The 6,935-nt window shown below is 29.3% G+C and overlaps 1 pseudogene; it reads left to right on the top strand.

Moving 5' to 3' along the window:
- Positions 1-3,203: 3,203 nt before the first annotated feature.
- On the top strand, positions 3,204-6,935 carry LOC141826243 (fimbrin-5-like; annotated as a pseudogene).

Here is a 6,935-nt window from a genome sequence, read left to right as displayed (position 1 = left end):
TAATTTCCATGTTTAGTATTTGATTAAGTAGACAAATGAGAATATTTTTCATTTTTAAAGGTAGAGGGTTAAGAGAGTTCAATCTAACTCGAAATTTTAAAGCAATTAAACAAAAAAGAAATCTTCTTACTTTCACTTTCATTACTACTTTTAATACCAATGAAATTATACATTTATTTATATTTTTTGTTGAGATTATTTGATTAAGTTAAAGATTTAAAACATGAAAGAATAATAAGGCATTATTTTTAATTTAGTTTGACTAATTGTTTTGATTATAAAATAAACATTCAAAACATTTTATTTTAAACAAAAGGAAAATTGATGTTTCATTGTGAACTAGAGTTAATATTCAATTTGTTTGCACCTAAAAGCACTTAAATATTATGTTATAGTTGTCTCTAGCCACATTAGGCCGGTCTTGGATTATAGCTCATCATAAAATTTTTTTTTATTATTATCTATATAAATTTTATTAAGTATTAGATTTTTTATAAAATTAATTAATCAAAAACAAAATTGAAGGTGCTGATTTAAAATTCCATTAGGGTCGAACAAAATTCATTAGGTAGGTATGAAAATAAAAAATATGTTGATCTGAATTAGAGTTGATTTAGTTTTGATTTGATCAAATATGACTAAATCAAATTCATTTAGATTAAATGATTTAATCAATTAAAAATAATTTAGAAAAAATCTGGAAAAAAAAATATAATCTCTCTTTTTTTTAATTCTTTTCCATATAAGAATATCCACAATGGATGCTCTAACGAAGTGTTATAACACCACATTAGTGTTAAACACCATTGTGGAGGGCAGTTGTAACACGTGTATTTTTTATTTTTTAATTATATTTATTAAAACGATTAGTTTTAACGGTTATTTTAAAATTGAATAAAATTTGGTTAATTTTAACTTTTATTAATAATTTTAATATTTTAAATATATTTATTTAATATGATATAATTTTAAGATGATTGAGACCCATAAATAATGAGTGTTAATGTTAAAAGGAATGTGGGTGAAAGAGATATGTTATTATAACGAGTATGTGATAGTAGATGTCATGCTTTTTAATGAAGTGGAGGTTGTTATAATGGGAGTGGATTGTGGATGATCTAAGTAGTCTTCATGCATGTGCTAACTTCTTTTTTCGATATTTCCAATAACAACTTAATTTTATTCCTTTTTTCCCAATAAAAATTCTATTTTATTCTTCGAGAAGAAAATTTCAATTTTATTCTTCCTCTTCTCGAAAGTAACAACTCTCATTCATTCCTTCTTTATTATTTTTCAATTGACTAATAACACCCCTAGTCATTCTTTCTTTCCTATGATAGAAGCTTTTATTTTACTTGAGCGACAGTTGAAAAAGACGATAAGATTTTCATTCTATTTTAATTTAATCCTTATAATTATTTTATTGGAGAGTATAATATAATATAATGATTTAAATTATATTTTTTATAATAATATAAAAAATAATCTTAACGCAATAATAAAACTATTGTCACATGATTTAGATGTCATGAGTTTGAATTTAAAAACAATCCTGCGTAGCGTGGGATGGGACGTGATATTGTTTCGATGATAAATAAAAGAGAGGTATCTTTTTAAATATCTAGACATTCTTTTAATAGAGAAAAATCAAAAGAGCAACTCGGTGGAAAGAACATTTTTTTTATTAGTGATCAAAAAGATACTCCTCCATATTTTTAATATTTGAATTATCTTTCCTTATCAAACAAGTCCAAATGCATAGAAATTACACCATTACTATACTACATATATTATATGATTACGATTTATAATTATTATAATATTATAATAGCTAATATTCATAGCTATTACATACATTATTGATAACATCTATACACTTGTTGCAACAAATTTATAATATGATATTGACTAATATTGACTTGAATTACATAAGATATAACTTATATACATATTGAATTTGTTTGTCTATAACGTATAACAACGATTTACGATTTAAGTTAACTAGTGTTGACTTGAGTTGAGCATAACTCACTCGAACACATGCTGATCGTAAGTGCATAAGTGATTAATAATATGTTATAGTATATGTAAACCACAGTTATTATAAGGAGAGAGGTAATTTTGGTGACAAATAGGGTGGAATGATATTTTGATAATTAATAAAAAAATGTTAAAATTCAAATAAAAAGGAGTTTTCCCAAAAAGAAATATCATCAATAAATCTCATGTTTATACATAATTTATTAAAGAAGCATTTAAAATTATACAATATTAGTAACGACGTAATTAGATAATGATTATGGTAAATGAATAATGGCGAAAATATTTTACAGCCATAGCCATTCGTACAGTTGTTAATTAACACGATTATCAGATGGTTAGTAATATTTTTAAAATTTAAAAAAATTACAACTTGGCTCGTCCATGCATGCACCGCACCTTCTTTGTATTATTTCGTCACCGTAACTTCATCAGATTTTGAAAATTTTAAATTGCCAAATTGAAATTAATTGTTCAGGTGTTAGAATTTCATTAAATATAAAATCAAAGACGTCGTCGTACGTGGCTAAATTATATAATGTATAAGTTAAAACTAACCAAATAAATCAAAATTCATAAAAAAAACCTTAACCAGTAATTTTATTTAAATATTTTCCATTTTTATTCAAATTATATTTTTTAAAAATAAATATATATATATATATATAGCGGAAGAAGGTCAACTTGGTCATGTCCAACTCCTTGAACTCCGCTAGTCCGTAGAAGCGAAAGCAAGCTCTTCCCCTTCGTTTGCTAATTTTATCTCTCTCTTCCTCCATCAGATTTCTAATCTTTGGTACTTTTTCTTCAGGTTGCAGCATTGAATCGAGTAGATTCTACGATCTCTCGTCCTCTTTTATCGCCCGGAGGATTACGGCGGAAACACCGAGCACCGATTTTGAAAGGAGATCAAAATAGAAATAGTGGAATGCGTTTTTATTTTTGATTTGAAACAACTCCATTTCCTCGCTCTTTTGTTGAGATCTTTCTTAGGGCTGTGAGTTTGGATTTGGACGTCCCATTTCCTGCTTCAGTTTTGTGTTTTTAAGAGGGGAAGGTGCAAGTTTTTCGGTGTATAGGATAAGGGCACATTGCGATTGTTGGTATTGGTTGTGCGATTTGGATCTGATCGGTTCCAAGAAAGTATAAGTTGATCGGGGAAGATGTCTGGATTTATGGGGGTTGTCGTCTCTGATCCTTCGCTTCAAAGTCAGTTCACTCAGATGGAACTCCGAGACCTAAACACTAAAGTAAGCTATTCGATCCCTCATGGATATAAACTCTCTGTTGTGTTTTTGATCCATTTTTTGAAGTTATTCTCGATTCGCAGATACTTTCGCTGACGTTTTGCTTGTGTATTTCCTTAGTTCCTTTCAATAAAGCGGGAGAGAGGGCATGTGGCGATCAAAGAACTGCCGCCATTGATGGAAAAGTTGAAGGGCCTGAATGATATGGTCACAGAACAAACGATTGCCGAAATGTTAGCTGAATCGTACCCTGATACCAGCCTTGAGATAGACTTTGAATCGTTTCTTCGGGTAGTTCTGAGTTCCAAATCCTGAAATATTCTTGTTAGAGGCAGATCGTATTGTTAATTTGGTTCGACATTGATGATCGATTTGACAGGCATATTTGGATCTTCGATCAAAAGCAAGGCAAAGAATAGGCAATTTGAAGACCCATGTGTCATTCCTGAAGGCCTCCACAACCACGCACTTGCATACCATCAATGAAGCTGAAAAGGCTTCTTATGTGGCACACATCAACAACTATCTTGGAGAAGACCCATTCCTGAAGAAGTATCTGCCATTGGATCCAGCAACCAATGATCTGTTCAATCTTGTTTTGGATGGAGTTCTTCTTTGGTAAGTCTCTGATGGTTTTTCTCATTCCTTCTTAGCCATTTTTGCCGCCTTAATTTGCTTCTAATTGTTTATTAAATTATTATAATGGTCATTAAATTATTTATATATTATAAATATGTTTAATTACCTATATAACAACGTCAACATTTGTGGAGCTATCCTGATGTTGATAGGAGGAAAAAAGACTCACAGAATTAAATGAGAAGCTTCAACATTTATGTTCATCTTTCTTCCATACAGTAAATAGACCCTTATGTTCTACCTCATGAGATTGCTAGCTATGCCTGTATATAAAAAAATACCTTAATGAAAAATTGACAAATAATAAATCACAAAATTCCATAGGCTTAGATTGTCATTTCTTGAAATTGAAATTTGAAGAAAATGAGTGGTAAGTATAGTAGTTTCCAATAATTTACTAATTTATATTCATTAATTTTGGTATTCTGATTATCGTAAATTTGTCTCTAGCTAACTAGAATTGTTATACTTAATGTTAATCCAACTACCAACGTAGTTGTTATTTATAATTTTTTATAAATAGTTTATATTAGTTAAAATTAGTATTCAAAGAAGGATATTTTTTCGATGTATTTTCTCTAGTTTATTAAACTTTTTAGAATAAAATTTGATACGATATATTAAAAGATTTATTTCAAATCAATTTAAGTTTTAGAATTCAGAATTTAAATTTTTATAAATACATTATTTTTTTATTTTCATAATTTTTTTATACTTTCAAAAGATTTCCCAAATTAATTTTGATTTTTAAATAATATTTACTATATTATCAAATCAAAAGTAAGTGGCCAATTCTCATGTTTGAAATAATTTATCTATCATTTTATTATTTATGTTATCAATTAAAATTAAAACAAAAATTTATCTAAAATTTTGAATTTAAATAACTTAAATAACTAAATTGATTCTAAAATATGTTATAACTAACTGTTCAAAATTATAATTTATATCTTTTTTAAAATTTAGTTCTTATACCTAATCTAATTTTGCAAACATAAATTGCGTAGAAAATTAGGACTATAACTCGAGAACTACATAGTATCCTTTTCATTTTAGAACTTTTTAGTTAATATAAATTCAAAGTACATCAAAATAATTATTATTACTCATATGATTATTGAATATTAATAAAGATTGATATTATGCTAGAAACTTATTTTTAAATTTTACGTCAATATTTTTATTAATTTACGTACATTTTCTTTTTTTACAATAATAAAAAGTATTTTATTTTCAATTAATGATCAAGTTCAAGTTTATTTTGAACATTATAAGATCATGTTGTTCTTCTCTCTCTCTCTTTTTTTTTCAAAATTGTTCCAGCTTTCTCATATTTTTAAAGCAACGATACTTTCTCATATAGTGCCATATTTTCGAATTTACTTCAGTAAATTGATCAATGTTGCTGTTCCGGGGACAATAGATGAGAGAGCAATAAATACCAAAGAAGTCCTTAACCCATGGGAACGAAATGAGAATCACACTCTCGGCCTCAACTCAGCAAAAGCTATTGGGTGCACTGTTGTCAATATTGGAACACAGGACTTGGTTGAAGGAAGAGTAAGTGCAGTATTTTCCATTCAATACAAGCATCCATTTTTTGTTGGACTTTGGCAGTTGTTTTCTTTTAAGAGAAAAGTTTTCAATTAAAATTCACAGTTTCCTTTTAGCAGCAATACAGTGTCAAAATTCATTTAGTTTCGGTTAGAAATAGGATATGAATAGGAGATCTGTCATCAAGAAATTGGATTCAACCTCTTCGGCCATGTCCTTTGCATTTCATGCTGTGAATCCTCTTGCGGTGTTAATTATTCTTAACATTGATGAATGATCTGTATGGTTCAAGAATTAGAACTGAAATATTTTTGTTTTCATGCAGCCACATTTGGTACTTGGTTTGATATCTCAAATCATAAAGGCAAGTAATTGATTGTGCTATTTTAATAAGCAGATAGCAATTTGTGTCTAAAAAGAAAAACTAACTGGCACTGGTGATGATTAAAAAAATTGACCTGATTTCCTGTGTCAGATACAACTTTTAGCAGATCTTTAACCTCAAGAAAACACCCCAACTTATGGAGATAGTTGGTGACAGTAAGGTATAAGAATAAGTTTTTTTTTTTTGTCTTTTTTCGCAATCCCTTTTTTATACTGTAGTCTCTATGGAAAACTGATTCCAGTTTGCCTATTCTACTTTGGCAGGATGCAGAGGAACTACTGACTCTTGCACCAGAAAAGATGTTGCTTAAGTGGATGAATTTTCATCTCAAGAAAGCTGGCTACGGAAAAACTGTCACAAATTTTTCTTCCGATGTGAAGGTATGTGCTATGTGCAAGCGCAGTTTAATTTCTTATCATTTTTTTGCACCATTGCAATATCACTAGAATTAAGATGTTGAATCCGAAATATGATAAACTATTGCCTCATTCAATATTCTTCTTAGGTTTGAAAAGAGAATTGATTATGTGTTTTCATCAGTCCTTTTTCGGTGAAATGAAAAATTAGTTAGCTTTCTAGAGTCTTAGTACACTATTTTTTTTTTCTGAAAAACTGATGTAATTTACAGGATGGAGAGGCCTATGCTTATCTTCTTAACGCTCTTGCTCCTGAGCATTGCGACTCTTCAACCAAGAATATTGAAGATCCTAATGAGAGAGCAAAAAAAGTAATAGAACAAGCTGAGAAACTGGATTTGAAGAAATTCTTAAGTCCAGAAGCCATTGTGGAAGGCTCTCCCAATTTGAACCTTGCATTTGTGGCACAGATCTTTCACCACAGGTTAGAACTATTTTAATGGACAATGCTGTTTGATTCTGGTGGAGTTTTACCAGTTTCAAATCCTATGCAGGAATGGTCTTTCCACTGACAACAATCAGTTACCCGCACAAATTACGCCCGACAGTGATGATATCCAAGATACGAGGGAAGAAAGAGCTTTTCGCCTATGGATCAACAATCTTGGAATCGCTACATTTGTTAATAATTTGTTCGAAGACGTCCGGGATGGG

This window comes from Curcuma longa, chromosome 1 (genome assembly GCF_044706935.1).
Source record: "Curcuma longa cultivar G26 ecotype Majalengka, Jawa Barat chromosome 1, ITB_CL_G26_1.1, whole genome shotgun sequence".
Lineage (NCBI taxonomy): Eukaryota > Viridiplantae > Streptophyta > Magnoliopsida > Zingiberales > Zingiberaceae > Curcuma > Curcuma longa.
Note: the sequence above shows the minus strand (reverse complement) of the source record. Positions and strands in the feature narration are given on the sequence as shown.